We start from the raw sequence: 25765 nt of genomic DNA, 5'->3' as shown, positions 1-25765 counted from the left end.
ATTTCAGTACTCTCTCCATGGTTTGCTGATATAGCAAATTATTTGGTTTCAGCTCAGTTCCCACCATACCTGTCCTCAAAAGAGAAGAGCAAGATCATGAGGAAAAGTGCCCCATTCACTTGGATTAGGGGCAATCTTTTTAAACTTGGCCTAGATCAGATTTTGAGGCAGTGTGTCAGGGAGGAGGAAGTTTTTGACATCCTCCTAACCTGTCATGATGCGCCCTGTGGAGGCCACTTTGCAGCAAAAAAAACCGCCGTCAAAATTCTAGAGGCAGGGTACTATTGGCCCACTCTTCATCAAGATGTCAGAAGATATATCAGCCAACGTGAAAGAAAGGATGGGGAATCCTACTCCAAAGGATGAGATGCCCTTGTAGCCTCAGGTGACTTTCAAGCCATTTGAGAAGTGGGGCATGGACTTTTTGGGTCCCATCAACCCTCCTTCAAAACATAAGTCCTACATCATTGTGTGCACAGATTACTTGACAAAGTGGGCAGAAACAAAGGCAATCAAAGCAGCAACAGAAGAAAAAGTAGTTGAGTTTTTGAGGGAAAATATCTTCTACAAGTTTGGCTACCCAAGAGAATTAGTCACAGATCAAGGAAGTTAGTTTACCTCTAACCTGATTGAAGACCTGCTCACTCATCACAAGATTAAGCACAGAACTTCCACCCCTTATCATCTGCAAGCAAATGGACAGGTGGAAGTTACTAACAAGGCTTTGGAAGGGATTTTGACTAAGGTAGTGAGCAGCAACAAGAAATATTGGATAGATCGCTTGGTTGAGGCCACCTGGGCCTATAACACTACTTGGAAAACTACAACAGGTTTCACACCCTATTGGCTGGTCTACGGGAAGAAGGTTTTGCTGTCCATAGAATTTGAATATAACACGTTGAGGTTGGCAGATTAGCTGGACCTACATCTCAGCCATGCACAACAGGAAATATTACTTCAGCTGAATGGATTAGATGAACAGAGAATGCAGGCCCTTCTCCACTCAGAGGTAGTCCAACTTCAAAGAAAGATATGGCATGACCGACACCTCAAAGAAAAGCAATTTCAGCCAGGAGATTGGGCGCTGTTATATGATTCAAGATACAAGGATTTCAAGGGAAAGCTGAGGACAAGATGGCTGGGACCATATACAGTGGAGAAATGTAATGACAATGGTTCAGTCCTTATCAGGACCATTGATGAAGAAGCCATCCCCATGCTCGCCAATGGGCATCGATTGAAAATATACAGGAAGCCCCTTTCTAAGTAGGAGTTCATTGAACTCTAGGTAAATCAGTGATCGTAGTGGAGTAGGTCCCCGTCTCCACTCCTCCCACACCTTGAACAAAAAAAAAAAACACAGAAAAAAAGAATAAAAGATCCTTGGGTGAAAACCTCTTGGAGGCGCCCAAGGCAGACAGGGAGGGATGCACAAGACAAAGACAGAGGACATGACCAGGCTGTAGGCATCCCTCACAATCCATTCCTCCATGACCATTACACTTTCCCAAGATTTGGTCTCATTCGGTCTGAAATTTCACCTCCTACAAGAAACTCTGTATCTTCTACAGGAGGATCCTGTAGAATCTACAGAAAAGCCAAAATCGTTCTCAGAAGAGGACCTGAGGGTTGGGAATCTGTCTATGAAGCCTATAAACTTCCCTGCTTCCATCCATCACCATATGTCACCCTTTTTCCATCTCTGTACACCTCCATTTCACTCGTTTTTATGTCCTTGCACAGTCACACACAGAAATCTTGTTTCCTTCATGCTGCAAACAAAATATTTTAATGACAAATCAAAGCAGCAGTTTTTTTCACTTGCCATACCTGATACCTTCCATCTAGATTCCTTATCAGCTGAGACCCTCCTTAGCAGTTGTAGCCCTACTAATTTTAGCTTTAATTTTAGGAGGAGAAGTAGCTACAGGAAATCCTACAGGATTCCTGTAGCAGCTGATCCCTCTGAAAGACATACTCCAGAGACAGGGAAAACAAATTATGACATATGAAACATGCATGGAGCTCTATTTGAACGTGTAAACATCAGCAACAGCCCGAGGCCGAGCATGTAGAGTGCAAGCAACAACAACAATGAAGAAATAGGTTCCAAAATCTAAAATATGCATCACACAGTCGCGACTGCACAGGTAAGTGCCTAAACCTATTCCTCAATTACATGGATCATATTTCATGGTTGCGTGACTATGGGAATGGTTCGGATTGAGTAGAATTGGTGGTTAATTAACTGGCCACCCTCGGTCAGTTACACATCCTCGTGGAATCCAAACGAGCCCCGTCAAATTCAAAACTACTAATCAGATACGCAACCAGCACGTGTGGAATGTCCATTCAGGAAGAAATATTCGGGGCTGGTAGTGGTGGTGGTGGATAACGAGAGTAAGGGAGGTGATGGCGGTCAGATGGCATGCAGAAACATTATGACTATGATGTAGGATCAACGGTCTAGTCCGGCCACCTTTTCTCCTCACCACGAATCACACCCGCAGTTAAAAGATAGCTCAGTTGAAACATTCACCACCATTTGTTCGTTCTGCACTCACGATGTTCTCGACTGGAGTACGCATCTACCACTTCCAAAGAAGTTAACCAGTCATCCTCCGCCAGTTTTCTACCTATTTTTGAAAATCCCCCACCTATCGGGCTCTACAGGAAGCACAGTTTCATTCTACAGGAGCCGAGAGATTTCTATAGGAAAGGCAGAGAACAACTCTGCAGAAAGAAAACCCGGGATTTTCGTCAAAATTCAAGCTCAAAACGAGGTAGGCTCGGGAAAAATTCTCTGTGCATGATTTGTTTGAGTAAGGTGGTGAATTGAACATAGCAGTAGATTGAAAAAGAGAGTGAAAGTCTGCCTGTGCATTGAAAAAGTGAAAGTCTGCCTGCATATTTCCTTGAGTCTACATAGTTTCTTTTTCTCTCTGCATCCGAAATCTCCTCATCCTTTTTCAAATTCTCCTGTAAGAAAGATACATGCAGCAGTAAAGGCCAGCCTGTGTGCATGTGTGTGTGGAAAAAACAAATGTGCATATCTATCTACGTGCTGAGAAAAGAACCTGTGTCCTTATCCTCTGTTCTGTAGAAAAAATTCTTTCTTTTCAAAAATAGAAAGTCAAATTCAGGGTGACAACAGTTTAAAACAGGGGAATTATTGCCATTTGATGTTGTGAAGAAGCACATGGGAAATTCCTTCTTGGGTTCAGAAAAAAACTGAATTCAGCTATCCTCTGTTTCAATGATTGACTGTTTTTTCCTCTTGAGCATTTTATTTTATGGTTAAAACACAAAAAGAGCACTCAACACCATGCCAGGAGGATTCATAAGGAAGGAACCCTTAAACTCTATCAAATTACGCAAGCACCCTGAGGTGGTGGACCTTTTCACCAGGGCAAACTAGATATCCTTCTTTGACAGAATTCAGGGTTATGATGAGGAGGTGACTGAAGAGTTTTTGATGTCCCTAAGACCACATTCAAAGACACATGCCATAGTTAGTTTTATGGGTTTGACCCTAGAACTTACACTTGATTTCATCAGTAGAATTACCAGTCTACCATTGGGGCTCCCTTAGAGCAAAGGGGAGAAATCACTGGGACAAGTTGCTAAGAAAACATTTTTTTCGCTTGAGGAGCATCCTGTAGAAGATAAAAACGGGGTTAGAAGGACAAGCTTGCCTCCTCTCTGGAGTGAAGTCAGTTATCAAATAATGAAGTATATCACATGTGAAGGGAGGTTTAACATCATTTATGGACATCATTTCAGGTTGTTACATGAATTGAGGTATGAGATGGACTTGCCTCCAGCGAGAAAACTGAGCATCCCATATTTCCTCCTTCAGTCTTTAATTGAATGTGGTACAAAGCTAAATGCAGGGGTCCTAGATCAGTTGGCCTACCATGGGCTCATCAAATTGTTGGTGGAAGATGCTTTACACACTTATACTATCCCCATAGCTTGGGAAATCTTCAGAAATATGTCCAGGGATGATGACATCAGAACTTTGGCTGAGAACATCAGCCCATCCAGCAGTGATGAGGGGGACCAGACTGAAGAAATTGAGAAGAACAATGATGAGGGAGCACAAGATATTCAAGCAGAGGGCAAAGCAGAGGAAGAACAGAAGGAAAAAGAGGAATTTGACAAGACTGCTGAGCCTAAGACAGGGAAGGAAACAACAAGAAGAATAGAGAAGGGAAAAAGGACACAGATTGGAAAGAACAAGGCCAAGGAAGCCTGAAAGAAGACTGTCGTAGCCAAAGTAGGCACCCAGCAAGAGAAGGAAACGACACACCCTGAGATATCAGTGACACAGGCAGAAACAATGGGCATAGAGATTTCTACAGGAAGTGAAGGAAAAGAACAGCAGAAAGAGAAATCCCCTGAAATGTTGGCAAGGGAAGCAGCAGCTATGCTTGCTGCATTAAGCACACCTACAAAACAAAAAGGAAAAAGAAAAAGGCAAACCTCCATGTACTTTAAAGCCAGAAAAAAACCCGGATAAAGGTGGGCAAGCCCCAACCTCCATCAAAGGAACCTATCATAATCACAGATGCACCTACTGAACAGAAGGAGGAATCCCCCTCCAAAATATCTATCACTTATGAAAGAGGAAGTCCCAAGACTTCCACCTGGAAGGAGAAAATTAGACTAATGGACACCAAAATAGTTCTACAGGAAGCTGAGACTTCTCTACAGGAAACACTGTCCAAGTTAAAGGAGATTGAAAAATTGGAAGAGGAGGCAGCGAAACAATCACAAGAAGAAGACAAGACCGAGGAGATACTTGAACCAAGCCCTCAGCCTAGTTTGGGCTCATATTACAACTTGTTAGAAAGTGGGAAGATCATCCCACAAAAGTTTTTTGTACCACTTTTCTTTGCATTGGAACAGGAACGGGTTAGGACTCACACTTGGATGAGAATTGCTAAATCCAAGGGAGTTGCAGACATAGGCCACCTGGAAGAACAACTGAAAGAATTGAGAAGAGAGTTGGCAATGGTGAGACACACTGAAAGCAGTAAAAGAGCCTAGCTGCAGGAGGAAAATGCACTGCTGAAAAAGCAGTTACAGCAACAGCAAGCTCAAAAGGCAGACATGACACAAATTTCTGAAGAAAAACAACTACAGGAAGGTCCCCTAGCAGGACAGGAAATAGCACAGGAACAACAACCAAGGGAAGAGGCACAACCTGATATGGAAATATTGATAAAGCAGTAGCAAGAGAGGGAGTCTCAAGCAGCAGCTGAAATACTGATGCTGAAACAGAAGCTGCAGGAAAGAGAAGCCTAGATGGCCTGCATGGCTAGCTGGGCAATGGAAGCCTTACAATGAAGAAAACCAGCCAAATCTTATGTATTGTATCTTAAATACCAGTGGCTTCAGTTTCAAATCAAAACATTGGCCCAAAGGGGCACCATCCCTTTCCAACATTATGGTCAATTTATGCATCTGTGTGACACTAGTCTGGCTGAGGATAAGGCCAAATTAGTAGAGTTTTATTTACATAATATGGCACTCCATGATATGAACTTTATGGCAGAACCAGAAGACCCCTCAGCCCTAGTATATGCTCATCAACACCTTGCCAACAACCCTCAAGTTCTCCCAGATTATGTCGAAAGGCAAGCGCAAGCCATCGCCCATTTTGAGGACATGGAAAGATTATTTGGTGATGATTGTCTTCATGCTTGTATGAGGAGATGGAATACACTATCCTATAGCTTGAAGATCAGGGAGTATCACTCCCCAACCAGAATGAGAGAGGCTTTGGCAAGAGTGCCCCTTTATAAACAGTCAATGCAAAACCTGAAGGCCAACTGGATTGGCCTAAAGTTCAGTCCTCCACTACTCTTAGGACTACTGGAAGGGGTCAAGGAAGAAGAAGAACACAGGCAATGGGAGGAAGTAGAAAGAAAGGCAGGGTTTCATGACAGAGAAGAGGACATCACCTCAGAAGCATGGGATTTCAGGGAAGTAGTTAAGGCCATCAAGGATGAAGAGCTGGATTAGTTGCTCAGAGGATGAGCAACCCATTCAGTAGGGGGGTGATGATGAGCCCCATAAATGGGTAACTTTATGGGCTCATTTTGCCTATTATTCTCATTTAATCCACCATTCTCCATAGTTTTATGCATGCTTTTGAATATATTTATGTTAATTGAGTGAATGGGAATAGTCAGTTGATAAAAAATTCTAATACGTGCTTGTTGTATATTTTTGGACATTTTTGGACCAAGATCAGGCATTTATGAGCAGATTGGCAGCCACATATGAAGAAACAAGGCTGAGGATTTATTGGAGGGGTGTCTCATGCACTAAATGACCCCTTCCTCGAGTTCTCCACCATCAGCTCAGAGTTCAACAACCCACCAAAGATGATTTTAAGGGGTAGCCGAGCAGGTCTAGTGAAGTGGCTCATTAACTGCAGTTTTGGGCAGCCAAGCTCCTAAAGTTAAGGAGGACTGTTGGGAGTCCTCATTTTCATAATTAGGAAGGCTTCAAGCCTTAGTATTTTAGCCAATGAACAGTTTATTTTGGCACTTTAGTGCAGCCCTGTATTAGCACATTTTCGAGTTCTTCTTGCAGACAGTTTTGTGATGTAGCTATTATTTTTTGATCAATGAAGATGAATCCCACTTTGCACCAGCTCTGAGCTTTCTTAGGAGGCTGTAGCTCTTGGGGTTGGGCCCAACCCAAGTTCCCAGTACCTCCTTTGTGTACTTTTATGTGTTTTTCTTACATTCATAGAATAATTTATGTTATTTAGGTTAAAATGTTGCTTTGTTACTTAGGTTGTTTTTGATGATTAAGATAGTTGTTCATGCTTCAGGTTGATTTGATAGTTTGGTAACAGAAAATATCCACAAAAAGGCTATCAAGTAGTCCTTGATCTCATTTCTCCCTCCTTGGGACCATGAACTGAGACCAAGGCACACTTGCTGCCACAAAAACACTGTTTTTGCCTTCAAATGCAATTGCTAGTGTTAGATTTTAAGTTGGAAAAGTTGATATCAGTTGTGTTTTCATGTTTAGATCTATTCTTGCTCAATTTCCATAGCTTTCTTGCATGATTTTGTGTCTATAAACTTCTGTTCATTATGTTTCTGGCCTTTAGGTTAGATTAGGTCAAAATAGATAAATCTTTGTTTTTTTAGTGTTTGCTTGGATCAGTTTTGAATAGAAGTGTGCAGATCACCTGTAAGACACCCCAGCCTATCCTTCCTCCATCATACAACCTATTCCAGTCTCTTTCTCAAGGTTTTCTTCACTCATTTGCCACACTTTCCCAAACAACCCTAATTTCTACGTTTTTGTGCAAAATCGCTTCCTTCACCTTTGAACAACTCCAACCATCTTCTTCACTCTTGAGCTTCATCTACCAGATCCTAGACCCCTTAACATCTTTATCCATCCTTCATTCCCACTTCCCCACCGTTTTTCCACCATCAACCCTCTAAAAACCACTTTCGGCTTGTTCCTATAGAACTTCTTATAGAATTTCCTGTAGATCCCCTGCAACCTCCTGTAGAAGTTCACACGAGAAATTTTTCGAGATCTGAGCGTGGTGGAAATATCTAGAAGGATGCTAGGGAACCCTTAGGTCCTCTTCTCACCTTCCCAACCTCCTACAAATGCCCACTCCATTTCCTTTCGCTAATAAACCTCTGCACAGTAAAAAATAGTTAAAACACATGCATAATAATTCTACATAAAATTACTCAAAAATACAAAAAGATGATTTTTCCATATTTTCCTTTAGAAGTAGCTTAAACACATGCATTTTACCTTTTCAAGAGTCAATGGCATCCATTTCAGTAGCTTTCACCTCTTTTCTTGCACAAATAGGGTTAGTCGGTAAAACTAGGGTTTGCTAGGATTTGCATTTCCTTTCAGCTTTCATCTTCTTTCTGCAAGTAGACTAGTCTCTTTTGAGTTAGCTTTCATCCATCACAGTTAAAATCTTCTTCTAAGAACTCATAGAAGTTGGCTTAAGCTCCTAGCGAACTTGTGCCAGCTGATCAAGTGACAGCCTGCAGTAAGAGCTAGTACTTGTGCATATAGCACTGTCACTTCCAAATTTGTTACGAACTACCAGGTTGATAAAAGTAAAGTAGGGAGTCCCAGGAGTTGCAGCATAATTGCTGCAATACTGGAGCTCACTACCAAGATATCTCAGATGGATAGCTTGTTAACTTCTCAAGTAGGTGAAGGTATGTTTTTTCTAATATTTAATCATTAATTCCTTGAATGCTAAAAAATATGTATTTGAAAAATTTCCCATACAAAATTCCTTTCCTCATTTTCCAATAATAGAAAGCACCTTTAGTTTGAGGGAGAGGGGAGGGAATATTCATTACCATTGTTAATTCCATATTCCATAACCATGCATATTGTTGACCAACATGTTTCTTCCAACTGACTAGTGTTTCTCTTTTATTCAAAGATGAATATGTTTTGAAAAGATTTAAATAATGAGACATTGATATGTATATGAATGGGTATTCAATGTGAATGAATTTTCAAGTACTCTTTGTTGCAACAATAAGAATAATAAAAGAAAATTCTTATCACACAAGAACTAACACTTAAAATGCCTATGGTTTCCACATCAGAACCAACCACAAAAAATTGCCACTTAGATATCTTTAAGAAAAGGAAGACTCACAACAATAACAAACTCTTGAGAAAATAAATAATTGAAGAAAACTTTATAAGTCTTGGAGGTATCTCAAAGTCACAAAAATGACTTATTGAAAAATCATGTACACCTAAAGGCTATAGAAAAGAAGCTACAAAAAAATAAGATGATTTTAATCCATGACAATCAATGCAAAGTTGCATAAGGACATGCAACATCTTTAGTCGCGGGTAATGTTGGGTGTCAAAAATTTTATCCATTTCAACCTCTTTTATTTCATTTTCCTTTAGTATTTACCATAGTCTGTAGCTCCATAACCATGCACTAAGACCATCTTCATAATTAAATATGGGTTTAGACATTATTTTCCAATACATTTATTTTGGTATTTTGAGTGAATTTATGGTTAAATATTAGAATAATAGGATGTATTCACTTATATATAAAATTTGGATGAGTTTTGTGATGTGTGTAGGCATATTTGAAGATTCCAACATAGTCATATTTGGCCTCCATGTCTCAAATTCTAATTTCGTCTTCAAACTCTTGAAGATTTGTGGAAGATTTGAGATCATAGATCAATCATATGCCATGGAGAATAATCATGAAATTATTCATAAGTGTCTCGTATCAAAGCTATGAGATATTTGTCAGAGGATATGAGAGATTTGTGGATCTACATTTATGAATTAGTTAGCTTAGTTTTTGCATAAATAAGAGTGCCTTCTCCTCTCAAAAATGCATTAAGTTTGATAGTGATGTTCATGCTTCAACATTAAGTTTTGGAATGTTAAGGATTGGTTATGCTTATCCTTGATGCTATGAATACTATTGATTTTAATACAATCCTTTGATATGGTTGTGCTTTCATGATGAGATTTTGTGTTTAATCAATAACTTCATGAACATTCCACCTCTCATGCACTTCACAATGGCCACTTGATGAGTATGAGTGTATTTTAGTGTTACATTTACACAATATATATTAGTTTCTTTTATGTTTATTTTATGAAAATTTTATTTCAAGTCTTTTGATTAGATGCTTATTTTTCTATGCAATTTCTTTATGTTATTTTATGTTCATTTCATTTAAGTTGCTTAGTTTAATATTCATATATAATTCGATAGTTATGATTGGCTCTATTTAGTATGCACACATCAATAATCTCAATAGGCTTTAGGCATTTTAATTTCAAGTCATTTTATTTCAATAGATTACAAGTTCTTTCAAGTTAAATAGATTATAATTACTTTCAATATAAATAGATTAGAATTGCTTTCAAGTTCAATGGATTAGATTCATTTTCGAGTCCAATAGAATATGGTTTAACTTTATGTTTGATAGAATATAATTTCAAAAAACTTCCATAGTATAGAATTAGAATAGCTTTATTCTTTTAAGTTCTGAATTCGATCTTTGATAGATGTAGTCTTTGAGAAATAATGTGTTTGTGTGTGTGTTCATTTATATCTTTTCATTAATCAATTTTCTTTGCATTTTGCAATCACTTCCATAAGCTAATTTCCTTTTTTATTAAGATCTAATTGCCTAGAATTTATTGTACAAGTGTAGTTCACAATTATATGAACCTAGATTGACATTTAATGCAAGTAATTTAACTCACAATTAAATTACCCAACATAAACTCGAGTTTATGAAATTTAAGGAAATTTCACAATTAGCTCATACTTGCTTGTAAATAAATTGAAACCATAAACCAAATGCATAAAATAACTAATCCAAATTGTTTAGGAAAACATAATTGTTAAGATTCTGGAAATAGAGTAGCGCTAACACTACAATAGAGTTGCAACAACAACCCTAACTCAAATGATGTTGTAATTCCTTCACAAAATCAATTAGTGAGTGAATAAAGATAATATTAGCACCTGAGTTGCAGTAGTACACCTATAGTTCAAAGTCCAACAATCTAATCTATTGGAGTTGTAATAATTATTAATTTATTGGAGTTGCAACAATTAAAAATTTAGAGTTGAAACAATACGAACAACAGAGTAAATATAGAAATAAGTAGAAACATAACTTATAAGCATAGCTACATTATGGATACAAAAAACACATAAATAAGGAGGGGGAGTTACCTCCTTAGATGAGACACTTGTTAGGAAACAACAAAATGTGAATGATCAGTAGATCATTGCTCGAGCTAGAGTGGCAAGGAAATTTAATTATAGAAATAAAATATTCAGTTTTGATTACAAGCTATGAGCTTCAAGCTTAGAGGCTCCCCCAACTCAAGGAGAGAACGAGGGTTTTTATAGAAAGTATATTATATATTACTAAAACAAACAAGTAGATGGACAACCATGAAAGTCATGATCTTCATCTTGTTGCATCAATTTATTTAGAGAATAGTAAAAATAGGCATCAACTAACTCAATTCAACTATGCAATAGGTGGTGGATGAGTTGACTCCTTTTTTAGTAGGTTGATAGTTGGTTTCCATTGATGTCAAGTCCAAGTCATTAATGTCAAGTGTCGAGTTCAGGGGGAGCCTAGTAAGTGTGTCATCATGGCTGTGTTAATGTGTGTTGTTGACTAGTTTTAGATCAAGAATGAAGGTTGTATATTTGAAGGAAATTCTTCTTTAGTTGCTCAAATCAAATGAGAAATCTAAGTGATTGTTTCGATAGTCCTCTTAGATATCTTTCCAACAATATATGGTACTTGGTAGAACTCCTAACAAATAAGGAGTTATCACACTTTGAGGTTTTGGTAGGGTTCCAAGATTCATGGTTTCAATGTGGGCCCTTCCTCACTAGACCTATGCCAAACTATAAAACAAAGTTGAGGAAGATCGATGGGCAACAGGTTGTAGAGTGGTAATTTTTTGGTCCCATCCCTTGATAATATGAGCTAGGCTAAAGTTCTTAGGCACTTTTCAAACCATCAGGTTCTGCCAATGCGCAAACAATAGTGAGGCCACAAGAAACAAGCAATAGGTGATAGGGCATAATTCCCTTATTATAGCCTTTGGTCACAGGGTGCTCAATTGAAGAACTAAGGTGCTTATTGACCCATTGGGTGAAAACTAAATTGTTCTCATGAGTGATGAGCAATGATTGACACATGTGGAAGGATAAGTGGCAACTCCACATAAGGGCTAGGTATCAAAAAAAGTGGAAGGAGAATGATGTGGCTCAGCAAGGAGATTACACATGGTAATAACATGTATTAAATGACACATGGTCATACGAAATGGTGACACAAGTCATTTTATTTTATGTTTTTTGGTGGCCAAGTGGGTTAATGTCAGGTGATATGTGGAACCACCCTAGAAGATTACATGCGGCATGATAATGGCAACATGATATGTCAACATATAAAGGTAATATGAGACAAGTGATATGGCAAGGCACATGGAAGAAGCATAGGTGGTGAGTCTTAATTGGTTTTAGCATTTTATGTGGTAGATGACATGGACATAATGAGTCCTGTATCAGGATACCGGGGAACCATGCACTCAAGATACAAGTTCTTTTGTAAAATCCAAATTTGACACCTGATATGATGTGGCAAGTGTTGTTAGGAAAAATTGACTCGGGGTTTGAGTTAAGGTTGACCTAGATAAATATTAGTGGTTTTGGGCACATGGTATAGTGTACCCATGGTATTATGGTCTGTGGTATTGCATGTAATGGAGCCTATAAAAGGATGGGAATACTTCATTGTAATGTAGGCCTGGAGGTGAGTGGTGAAGTCTCACTTGGCCGGATTGGCCAGAGTTTTGGCCAATGCTAATGAGATCTCATTGGGTTGGGTTTTTCCTGGATAAATATTATGTTTATAATATTTATGTGTATTGTTTCTGGTTATTTTAGTAGTCCTCTCTGTAAATCGTAGTAAATCTCAGTAATAATTTATCTCTTTGCTGTAAATTTCTTAAAAACTAGTATCAGAGGTAAGTTGGCTTCAGAAGGAAGTTTTTTGTTGCCAAGGGTTTGTATTGGCCAGGTAGATAGAGAGATAATTAAGTTTCTCTTGCAGATATGGATCAAAAGCCATAGATTGTGAAGCAAAGCTACACACTATTGGGTCATGAGAGATTCAGTGGATGATGAGGATATGTGCACGCGGATTAATTAATTAATGAACCATGTACCTGAAAAGAATTCCTAGATAACTGGCGGTTACAACGGCTGGTGACCCATGTAATTCAGTAGATGGGTTCTTTTTATATGGACATTCATGTCATATGTACAAAGACAAAAACAGGGGTATATATATATATGAAATTTTTAATATGCATGTAAATGGGGCTGTAAGACCTGGTAAGGCATGCGTACCCCTGAGTAATTACTGGTAAAGTCTAGGTTAGACCTAGGTAATAGGTGGATGTCGATTTAACAAATCCTGGGTAAAAAAAATTGAAGGGAGTAAGGGCTAGAGTGAGCGAGATTGTCTCACTTAGCAGGTTTTGGCTGGATTTAGTCAAGGAACCCCAAGTCAAGTTTAAGGGGGGAATTGTTAGGTAAAATTGACTCGGGGTTTGAGTCAAGGTTGACCTAGTTAAATAGTAGTGGTTTTGGGCACATGGTATAGTGTACTCATGGTATTATGGTCTGTGCTATTGCATGTAATGGAGCCTATAAAAAGCTGGGAATACTTCATTGTAATGGAGGCCTGGAGGTGAGTGGTGAAGGCTCACTTTTCTGGATTGGCCAGGGTTTTGGCCAATTCTAATGAGATCTCATTGGGTTGGGTTTTTCCCTGGATTTTTGGTTTTCCTAGATAAATATTATGTGTATAATATTTATGTATATTTTTGCTAGTTATTGTATTATTCCTCTATGTAAATCTCGGTAAATATCAGTAATAATTTATCTTTTTGCCATAAATTTCTTAAAAACAGGTGTTAGAGATAAGTTGGCTTCAGAAGGACATTTTTTGTTGCCAAGGGTTTGTATTGGCCTGGTAGATAGAGAGAAAATTAAGCTTTTCTTGTAGATCTAGATCAAAAGCCATAGATTGTGAAGCAAAGCTGCACACTATTGGGTCATGAGAGATTCAATGGATGAGGAGGATATGTGCATGCGGATTGGTTAATTGATGAATCATGTACCTGAAAATAACACCTAGATAACTAGCAGTTATAGCGGCTGGTGACCCATGCAATTCGGTAGATTGGTTCTTTTTATATGGACATTGATGTCATATGTACAAGGACAAAAACAAGGGTGTATATATATATATATATATATATATATATATATATATATATATATATATATATATATAGTATAATGGAGTGAAATTTTTAATTTGCATGTAAATGGGCATACTGCTGTAAGACCTGGTAAGGCATGCGTACCCCTCAGTAAGTACTGGTAAAGTCCGGGTTAGACCTAGGTAATAGGGGGATGTTGGGTTAACAAATCTTAGGTAAAACAATTTGAAGGGGGTAAGGGCTAGAGTGAGCAAGATTGTCTCACTTAGTAGCTTTTGGTTGGATTTAGTCAAGGAACACAAAGTCAAGTTTAAGGGAGGAATTGTTAGGTAAAATTGACTCCGGATTTTAGTCAAGGTTGACCTAGTTAAATAGTAGTGGTTCTGGGCACATGGTATAGTGTACCCATGGTATTATGGTCCATGCTATTGCATGTAATGGAGCCTATAAAAGGTTAGGAATACTTCATTGTAATGTAGGCCTAGAGATGAGTGGTGAAGGCTCACTTGGCCAGATTGGCCAGGGGTTTGGCCAATGCTAGTGAGATCTCATTAGGTTTGGTTTTTCTCCGGAGTTGGGGTTTTCCTGGATAAATATTATGTGTATAATATTTATGTGTATTTTTGATGGTTATTTTATTATTCTTCTCTGTAAATCTCAGTAATAATTTATCTCTTTGCCGTAAATTTCTTAATAGGTGTGACGAAGTAGTAATGAGGTGGCAGAAATACCACATGCCAGTTAGTGGTTGGATGATGAAGACAACATGTAGCAAGTTCAAACATTGCCTATCAGGCCATCAGGGCCTTAGAGAATCAGATTAATTGATCCCAATGGCAAGCAGTGACTAGTACAGAAAGGTCACAACCCTCAGTAGTAGACACTATATGAGTAAGCGCCAAAGGTCCTATAGGCATATTGACCATCAGGGTATCAAATAAATAATGATGTAAACATAATTCCAATGTGTGGGGAAGCAGTGGGCCAATGGAGAAGTGGTTTTTAGTCATATCATTTGGTTTCATACAATTAAATGTAAGCCCCAAAGAGACAAGGAACCAAATCCTATCTAAGTCATCTAGACCATGATGAGTAATATAAAAAAATGGTAGAGTGTGATTAGTCTGTTAGGCTAACTCAGGATCACGAGAATGTGGCACAATGATGCCAGACTATGACATAATAACTCTAGCATTGATTTCCCTCAAACAACTAAGTGTACAATTTTGAGGTTGTGGCCCTATGGGAAAATTTGCATAGCCCTCAAGGGCATCAACTTCAACATCTATCAAACAAAGTTTAGTGAGTTATTGTTTGACACTGTAATTCCCTTGGTTTTAGTTCGACCTTGATTTGAATTGTGAAATGAAGTTCAAGTATAAATATGTCAATTGAATCAATGGATTGGTGTGAAGTGTGGTGCATTTTTTAAGTAGACTTGCAAATAAAAATGATGATATCTTAGGCGAGGAATGTTCGATGGTATGTAGAGATCCGAATCAGTGTGAAGGGTGTGAAATCTAATGTGTGAATGGCGCAGAGATGTAACTAATTAAGAAATCACAAAAATGAGAAGCAAAGTCTATATTTATATTTGTGTTATGCGTTTTGGGGATTGCAGGGCAGAGTCTAAGCTTATTCAAAAGGTGGTTGATTTCTTGCTATAGGAAATCAATCCTGATTTTATTTTAAGGGTGACTAATATATTGGTACAAGGATCCAAGTGTTTGTTTGTATGATTTGAAAGGATAAATTTATTTGTTGTCTGTTGATTATTTGTTTGAAGGGTTTATTTACTTAAAGACCATATAAAATTGAAGGCTACTTATGAAGCCAGGTATGCTGTAATTTTTTAGCAATGAAGATTGTTGGAGTTGTGAGTAAAAAATTCATTTGTACCGAAGTATGAGTAATGAAGTTTTGTTGAGTATGATGTATGGTGTTTGGTCTACAGTTGTTTTGAATTGGTAGAAGATACAAAATTATGATTTGAATTCAATGTTTATATATCTAGGGTAAAAATGTTATGAAAGGGAGGTCTACTAAGATTTCATGGTTAGTGCCTCCAATAGGATGGTTTTGCAAATTAATTGAGGAGGTTGGTGCTTCCTTCAAGTTGCATCCTGTAAATTTTCAAGCATTTGGTGCTTCCTTTAGGTTGGAGCGTGTAAATATCAACAAGTTGGTGCTTGCATATTTATGAGGTTGGTGCCTCAATAAGCTGGTAGCCTAAAGTAGGTTGGTACCTAAAAATTGATTAAAAGGTTATCAATGTCTCTTTTTGGTTGGTGTTAATAATTTTTTTAATCAAATATTAAAGAAGAAGATATTTTTGGTTTTCTTCCATAAGGGTTTCCTCGTATATCTGGTGTCCTTGTGTATTCATGTGAGGATTGATTCTATTGATGCATTTTTATGATTTTATCTATGATGAATTATTTAATTTGGTTAAATTGGCCATTACACTTATTTACCCCTCCCCCCCTGCTCAGCGAAATCATAATTCTAACAATTGGTATCAAAGCGGGCCCCTTCAGATTCAGTTTAATGACTAGAAGGTGGATTCAAGGAATTGTGGCTACTAGAAGGAAGAATAAGAAGGGGAAATCTCAAAGGAGGATAGATCATGTCAAATCCTATGATTGTACAAACCATATATCAGATGTGGAAGCTAATCAAAAAAGAGAAATCAAATGCAATACAATATATCTCAAAAAGAAGATCACAAGGAACCATGGATGACCAGGATTGGCTTGCACTAGATGGAGTACCATTCTTGAATAGATCAAATTATGCAACGTGGAAGGTAATAATGGAGATTCATGTAATGGCTCTTGACTTGGATGTATGGTTGGTTATAGAAGATTGGAAGGAAAAAAACCATAATACAAAATAAAAAAAGGTTATTTCGAATGGACTATCAAGTTCAAGCTCTGATAAAGTGAGACATTATAAGACTTCAAAAGAAATGATAAATAATTTGAAATTTATATATGAAAAATGAAATTGAAAGTAACTAGTGAGGATTTCATACCATGGTTGCTCAAGTAATGAATCAGATCATGAAGAAGATGTTGGAAATAATACTGAGAGGGGGGGTGAATCAGTATTATCAAGTTCTTTTAATAAATCTTCCTTATTTATACTTTGAATTATTTTTGCATGTTAGTACCATAAAATAATGAGAATGAACAAGAAAAACAGATAGTCACACCAAAGAACACCAGATATAAGGTGGAAACCCAATGTGGGTGAAAACCACCTGCTGCAATATGTCTCTATCTTCTTTCAAATTTAGAAACTCCTTTTACAATGGTTTTGTACTGGTGCAGTCCTTTACCAGTACGCAGGCTGCAACCTGCAGAGAGCTACAACTCTCTCTCGTTTTCCAGTCTCTCCTGGAAGGGAGCTACAACCCCCTACTTCTTTTCTTTCAAGGACCACTTTTCATAAATTTTCAAACTGGATCCATGAACATCAAATGATCATCAAGTACATGTAAATCACACAGTCAACTGCAGTAACCAGATCAACAATAACAGTAAACTAAACCCAGAACACCTTATCAACAGAAAAATTCAGCCAACAAAAAGTCTTAAGACAGATCCGTAGTTTTTCTTTATCTGGCCTGCGTAGCCCCACACTTCACCTTCTGCTCCCCTGCGTATACGCGCAGAGAGCCTTCTGCTGCACTGCATATCTACGCACCTGCACCTTCTGTCGCGCCGCGTACATATACTGTAGCTCCACACTTGCGGCTTCTATCGCGCCACGTATCTCTACTGTAGCTTCGCACCTGCGGCTTCTGTCGCGCTGCGTATCTACGCACCTGCGGCTTCTGTAGCGCCGCGTACTTTCACTGTGCCTCCGCACCTGATCCTCTATTGCGCTGCGTACCCACGCACTGCGCCTTCTTCTGCTGTGCGTACCCACGCACTGCGCCTTCTTCTGCTGTGCGTACCCCCGCACTTGCACAGTTAATTACCTGCGAACCTCTGATTAGGGCCAAATTGGCAGTCCACCAGTGTGCCACAGATAGTCAGATGCCCAGATTTGATCATGCGCCCGAGAGATCACACTTCATAGATTCACTTTCAACTTCACTTTTATATAGATCAAGCTTTTAAACCGATAACCCAATATTTCAGATCTTAAGATATTCAATTCTCAAAAGATATCTTAGCCAAGTGATCTCCTTCCCTATTTATAGTCAAGCCCTTATTCACACCATGGGACAAAACCATCAATAACCAATACAAGGGATCCAAACCGGGGCTAAATTAGATCCTATACCACGGGCCAAAACCATAGAATCAAGAACGGCGGGCTAAATACCATGGGCCAAACATAAGAAACCCCACGTGAGTGCGCTTCTCTGCCTTGAAGTGAGTGAACTGGGGTCCGCACCTCATGAATGGGTAACCTGCGGGTATGTACGCACTTTATCTATGATATTCCTGCGGGTCCGCAACTTTTGTACGGTGTACCTACATACCTCTTATTTTCCAACATATTTTGAGAGCTTGAACAAAGAATTGCCACTTAAGAGAGTTGCCATCAAGTACAACACCTGTAACATAGAGCCATACCAGAATCATAATGCCAACAATCTCCCCCTTTGGACTTGATGGCAAGCTCAAGATCTTCAACGTCATTCTCCCCCTTTGACATCAAGGGCAAAGGGTTATGCTCCCCCTAAGAACATGCTCCCCCTGACTATAAACCAGATCTGCAAAGAAGAACCATAATCCACCAAACACCATAAATGACCATGAAAGAGACAGAGACATATTGCAGCGATATTCAGACCAACATCCATGATCTCCTTCTTCCATAATGCCAACAATGCATTATATGCTCCCCCTGAACCTATGCCATTCGATCTTCGACCAATCCGCAACCCAGCACATGTACGCATATACCCCAGATGAACCTTGCTTATAACCAACCATCAGAAGAGATTCAACAACAAGATGATGCATCAACAACCCCCAGCTTTTGCCTGAGGTTTTCAAAGGTCTCCCTGGGCAATGGTTTGGTGAGTATATCAGCAACTTGTTCCTTAGAAGGAACATACTCCAACTTGACCTTTTGTTCAAGTACTTGTTCCCGGAGAAAATGATACTTGATTGGTATGTGCTTGGTCTTTGAATGCATGACTGGGTTCTTTAAAATGCTGATTGCACTTGTATTATCACATAAGATAGAGATGGGTGGTATACAAGTGATTTGAAAATCCTGCAAGGTCTGCATCATCCAAAGGAGTTGAGTGCAGCAAGATGCAGCAGCAACATATTCCGCTTCAGCTGTAGACAAGGCAATCGAACTCTGTTTCTTGCTGAACCAAGATACCAGTCTGGAACCCATAAAGAATGCACCACCACTTGTGCTCTTCCTGTCATCCACGCTTCCGGCCCAATCTGCATCTGTATAAGCATGAAGTGTGAGATCTGTATCTCTAGGATACCGTAAGCCATAGTTTTGAGTTCCTTGAAGATATTTGAAGATTCTCTTTACTACCTGAAGATGAGTTTCTTTTGGATTTGCCTGAAATCTTCCAACTATTCCTACTGCATGCATTATGTCTGGTCGGGTACATGTCAAATAAAGTAGACTTCCAATCATAGATCTGTAGGTTGGTTGATGCACTGCTGCTGATTCATCATTTGCACTGAGGCTACATCCTGTGACCATGGGTGTACATACTAGTTTTGCATCTTCCATGCCATATTTCTTCAAAATCTGCTTGAGATACTTGGTTTGAGACAAAAAGATCCCTCCTCCTTTTTGTTGGATTTGCAAACCAAGAAAATATGTCAGTTCTCCCAGCAAGGACATTTCGAATTCTTTCTGCATTACCAAGGCAAAGCTTTGACTCGTAGCTTCTTCATTGCTGCCAAAGATAATGTCATCTACATACACAACAAGTATTAGCAATTTGTCGTTTTCAACTTTTATATAAAGATTGCTATCTGCTGATCCTTTTGAAAAACCTTGTTGATGAAGATATTTGTCCAAACGATAGTACCAAGCCCTTGGAGCTTGTTTGAGACCATAGAGAGCCTTTTTCAATCTGCATACAAGATTTGGATCATTTCCAAGAATGAAACCATCTGGCTGCTCAATGTATACTTCTTCTTCCAAGTCTCCATTCAGAAAGGTTGATTTCACGTCCATTTGAAATACTTTGAAGTTTTGAAAGCTTGAGAGAGCAAGGAACATTCGAATGGCCTCAAGTCTTGAAACAGGAGCAAAAGTTTCTTCAAAATCTATTCCTTCTTGTTGCGCATACCCTTTACAAACAAGTCTGGCCTTGTTTCTAATTACTTCTCCATTTTCATTCAATTTATTTTTGAAGACCCATTTTTTCCCTATAACATTCTTATCCTTTGGTCTAGGAACCAACTCCCAAGTGTTGTTCTTTTCGATCTGCTCAAGTTCTTCATCCATTGCTTTGACCCAACATTCATCTTTGCATGCCTCTTTCACATTTTGTGGTTCAGTGGAAGAGAGTAATGCCAAATAGCTTGAAGCTTCTGCAATTGTTCTTCTTGTTTGTACACTTGCTTCTTTCTGCCCCAAAATCTGAGATTCTGGATGATTCTTCTGAACATATCTGGATGGAGTCTTCTCTTCTATCCTTATCTGCTCCTCTGGTTCTTCTTGAGGTTCTTCTTCTTCATCATTCTGTCTTTGAGGGTAGTCTTCATCTTCTCCGATATCTTCATGATTTACTTGCCTAGGAATGTATCCCTTCTCATCAACCACTACATCAATGCTGTCAACGATTCTTCCAAGTCTTTTATTGTATCACTTGTATGCTTTGCTGTGTGGAGAATAACCAAGAAGAATGCCTTCATCTGCTCTAGGTTCAAGTTTGCCAAGTTGCTCATCAGTATTCTTAATATAGCATTTGCTCCCAAAGATTTTGAAGTGTTTTACTGAAGGAGTCTCACCATACCAGAGCTCATGAGGGGTTTGAGTGTTGTTCACCTGGACATTTGTTTTGTTGAGAATAACAACCGCAGCATATGCAGCATCACCCCAGAAAGTTGCGGGAGTTCCAGACTCATCAAGCATAGCCCGAGCCATTTGTTGGACTGTTCTGTTCATTTTTTCCACCACTCCATTTTGCTGAGGAGTTCTAGCTGTAGAGAATTCTCTTCTTATCCCATGTTCTTCACAGAAATCGAAAAATTCATTTGAGGTAAACTCCCCACCTCTGTCGGATCTGAGGCACTTAATTTTGTATCTTGACTCATTTTCAACCAAGGCTTTAAAGGATTTGAATTTTTTGAATGCTTCATCTTTGTGCTTCATAAGTCCTAACCAGACAAACCTGGAGAAATCGTCAATGAATAATATCAAGTATTCTTCTCCTCGAGGTGTCCTTTTCCTGAATGGACCACATACATCTGTATGTACTAGCTCAAGAGGCATGCTAGCTGATCCTTCCTTCTCCAGAAAGTTAGTTCTGGTTTTCTTTCCAAACTGACATGATTTGCATATGGTGTTGTCTGGAATTTTGATATCTAGAAGACCGCGAACTGCCTGATATTTGCATGCTTTCCTTATTTGTGAAAAGCTTAGATGCCCCAACCTCCGGTGCCATAACCAGTGTTCATCATCCTTGCTTAGATAGCATTGTTGTTGTCCTTCTTCAAATATGTATAGATTATTTGGAGTTCTTTCACCTTTGATCACTGTTTTACCTGTATCAAGATCACGAACAAGACATCCATTTGATCTAAATATCACCTCGGTTCCTTGATCACACATCTGGCTGACACTCAGAAGATTATGCTTCAATCCATCAACATACAAAACATTTCCAGCTTTGACTTTTTCTTTTAACTGAGCAGTGCCTTTTCCTTTTATAGCTGCAGGAGTATCATTTCCAAAAGAAACTTTCTTTCCCTTTTCTAAAGCAGAATATGATTCAAGTTTTTCTTTATCACCTATCATATGCTTCGAACATCCACTGTCAATGTACCATAGATTTTCTTGTCACTCTGCATAAAATGCTATCCCACATCTTTCTGTTTGTGGTTCCTTTATTCTCCATGTTTTGGTGCTTGAGGCTTGTTCCTTTGTCTGCTGAAACCTGCTCCTGCATTCAGAATCTTCATGACCAAAGTTATTGCAAATAGAACATTCAACTTCATTTTCAAGAGCCGAAAAGTTGTTATAGGTCCTTTTTGTAATCCCGGTCATACTTCTTTGTTTTTGAGCTTCTCTAGTCATGATTGTTTTATATGCAACACATTGAGCTGCTTTGTGACCAAAGTTATGGCAAGAGAAACATTGTCCATTGAAGAAACTTCTGCGGTTATCAAATCTACTGGCCAAATGATTGTAATTTCTATTGTCATCCATTCTTGAACTAAATTGAGAAGATTTTATCTGTGGCTGGTTGTAGCTTTTGTTCACCCTTAAGACGGATTGCCCCTGATAGTCTTTGTTTGCAATTCGTCCCTGCTTTACCTGGTGATCTCCAATGTGCTTTTGCTCATTCCTTCTTGCTGCATCAAGATAACTTCTTGAGGTGGATGCTTGAGAAGTTTCTCCATTATACCCCAGACCTGTCTTGTTTAGAGGAGAACGTTGTACATTGATGATCTCATCCAAAGTTTCAGATCCTTTGACAAACTTAAGATTAATAGCCTTTTTTTTCTCAATCTCTTTTCTAAGACCAACAATTTCACCTTCTAACTTTTCAAGATATTTTTCTTTTTCATCAATTTGAAATTGTAGAGTATCAATGATCATGTTCTTTTCTTCTATACATGTCTTGAGTCTAGAAATTTCTTCATGAAAGCTATCCACATCTATAGCATCCATGTAATCATCATCTTCAAATGCCATTAAACGTTTATAGTCATTACCTCGTTCATCTTCATCACTATTTGATAGACCATCACTATAGTAGCTTTTCTTATTTTCATTCTGTTTCTTGCTCCATCTAGCAGGTTCCTTTCCTTTGTCAATCTTATCCTTATGAGGACATTTCGCAGCATAATGACCTACTCTTCCACAAGCAAAACATTTAAAAGGTAACTTACCTCTGAACCTTCCAGTACCTCGCTGAAGATTTCTGACAAAATTTGATTCTTCTTCTTCTTCTTCTGGCACGTGACTTGCTTCATAGTAGTCTCCTTTGCCTGAAGCCTTGAAAGCAGCTTCTCTTCTGTCTGATGGACCTCCCTTTCTCATTTCATAAGCAGTTAGGATTCCGTGTAGCTGAGACATAGTAAGAGTTCGTAGATTTTCCTTTTCTTCTATTGCAGACACTTTAGATTCAAACTTGGGGGACAATGATCTTAGAACTTTTTCAACCACAACAGTCTCTTTTATTTCTTCACCCAAGTTTTTCATGCAATTAACAATCTCGTCTACCCGAAGGAAATAGTTAGCCACACTTTCATCATTATACATTATGATGTAGAAATTTCTCATTTCCCACCCCGATTTTTAGTTTCTCCTTATTTCTCCCATATAGTTAAATGCCCTTTCCCATAATCATACATTTAACAAGCTGGAAAAAAAATAAATTTGTTGAAAACACAAATTCTGGAAATTTTACAGAATGCTGGAAATTGCAAAAATAAAAATCAGCAGTAATAAACAACCATTAAAACACATTTAAACACTGAGATTTTTGGTCAATGTGACCCTGGAAAAACCCCCTACAACTCTTGGGGAAAACCAGTTTGAGAGCTCTTCTTTATTTCTGGAAAATGCCTTTTTATAGTGAGAGAAATGTTCAGCAAAAATCAACAAACAGACTTTTACAACTTATCTCAGCCTTGCTGATACTCCGTAGTTGTTGCTGATACACCGCTGCTGTTGTTGATACACCACTACTGTTACACTGCTTTCAGCTGCTGAAACTCCGCTTTGCTGAAACACCGCTTTCAACTGCTGAAACTCCGCTTTGCTGTAACACCGCTTTCAGCTGCTGAAACTCCGCTTTGCTGTAACACCGCTTTCAGCTGCTGAAACTCCGTTTTGCTGTTACACCGCTTTCAGCTGCTGAAACTTCGCTTTGCTGTTACACCACTTTCAGCTGTTGAAACTCCGCTTTGCTGAAACACCGCTTTCAGCTGTCCAGAAATCTCCCTTGCTCTCTTGCTCTCCTTCTCTCAATCTGCTCATGAAAGAATGAATGATATTTTCCTCCTTTTCCTCCCTTAACCCAACCCTAAGTGACTTTTGGGTGATTCCTAAATCCAATGGCTGAAATAGATTTAGATCAATGGCTGAGATTAAATGCTCATTTAAATCTCACTTTCTATTTTTTAATTCACCCCACTTTAATAAAGACCCACTTAGTCATTTATTTCCAAAGTCACTTTTCCTTTCTAATTTTTCATTGACTTTATAAAAGTCACTTTAAAATTGGACTTAGTAACTTTATCACTTAAAGTCACTTTCAAATTAGATTTAACTTTATAAAAAATTATAAAGTTACTTTAGGAGAAAAATTAAATTCTTTTGGACACTTTTCCCTAGGCCAAAGATCAAAGCCTTAGGGAACCACCTATCCTCCGGTACCAAATTTCAACACTCCCTCTTACCGAGGAAGGTGTTCCTCACCACACCCATCTTGTCTCTGAAGTAGACATGCTTGCCCCGTGGTAAGGCTTTGGTAAGAATATCTGCAACCTGCTCATCAGTGGAAATATACTCAAGCTTCACAGCTCCCTTCTGAACATAGTCTCTGATGAAATGATATCTGATCCCGATATGCTTTGACCTGTCATGAAATACTGGATTCTCCGTGAGTTTAATGCAACTCTGATTATCACAGTAAATCACTGAAGGTCTCAACGGCTGACCAAATAAGCCAAACAACATCTTGCGAAGCCAGATGGCCTCACAACTAGCTAGACTGGCTGCCATATACTCTGCTTCCGCTGAACTCAGTGCTACTGACTACTGCTTCCGGCTGAACCATGACACTATTGCTGAACCCAACCCAAAACAGCACCCTGAAGTGCTCTTCCTATCAGAAGCACAACCTGCCCAATCAGAATCAGTGTATCCTGCCAATCTCACTCCATCGCCCTGCCTGTAGTCCAGACCATAATCCACCGTCCCCTGCAAGTACCGCAAAATGTGTTTTGCAGCCACCCAGTGAACCTTCCTAGGCTCACACATAAGCTGACTCATCGTGTTGACTGCAAAACAGATATCTGGTCTAGTGTTGACCAAATACATCAAGGAACCAATCAGCTGCCTGTACAATGTGGGATCCACCAACTCGAAATCTAAAGCATGAAGCTTCTTCCAGTTGGTGATCATCGGTGTTGACATGGGTCTACAATCCTCCATGTGGAATCTGCTAAGGATGTCCACAATATACTTCCCCTGCCCCAGGAAGAAATGCCCCTCCTCCTGCCACACCTCCAAACCCAAAAAGTAATGCATCAAGCCGATGTCCTTCATCTCAAACTCCGCCGCAAGATCTCTCTTGCAGTGCTCTATGAGTCTCTTTGCACCTATAATGACCAAGTCATCCACATACAGCACCAGAATGAGAGGCTCCTCACCAATCACAATAAAGTAAAGGTTCGGATCTGCCTCACTCTTTATGAAACCCATCCCCTGCAAATATGTATCTATCCTGGAGTACCAAGCTCTGGGAGCTTGCTTCAGGCCATAAAGGGCCTTCTTCAGTCTGCACACATGGGACTCCTTCCCATGCACCTCAAAGCCCTGTGGCTGCTCAATGTACACCTCCTCCTGTATGAAGCCATTGAGAAATGCGGTCTTCACATCCATCTGGTGGATCTTCCAACCCATCTCTGCTGCTATCGATATAATGGAGCGTATCGAAGTATATCGAACCACGGGAGCGAAGGTCTCCACATAATCAACTCCCTCTACCTGGGAGAACCCTCTAGCCACAAACCTT

Source organism: Pinus tabuliformis, chromosome 2_2 (genome assembly GCF_031772625.1).
Source record: "Pinus tabuliformis cultivar Carrire ecotype Pingquan chromosome 2_2, CPIR1, whole genome shotgun sequence".
Taxonomy (NCBI): Eukaryota; Viridiplantae; Streptophyta; class Pinopsida; order Pinales; family Pinaceae; genus Pinus; species Pinus tabuliformis.
The sequence above is the reverse complement of the archived record's forward strand: the minus strand, read 5'-3'. Positions refer to the sequence as shown.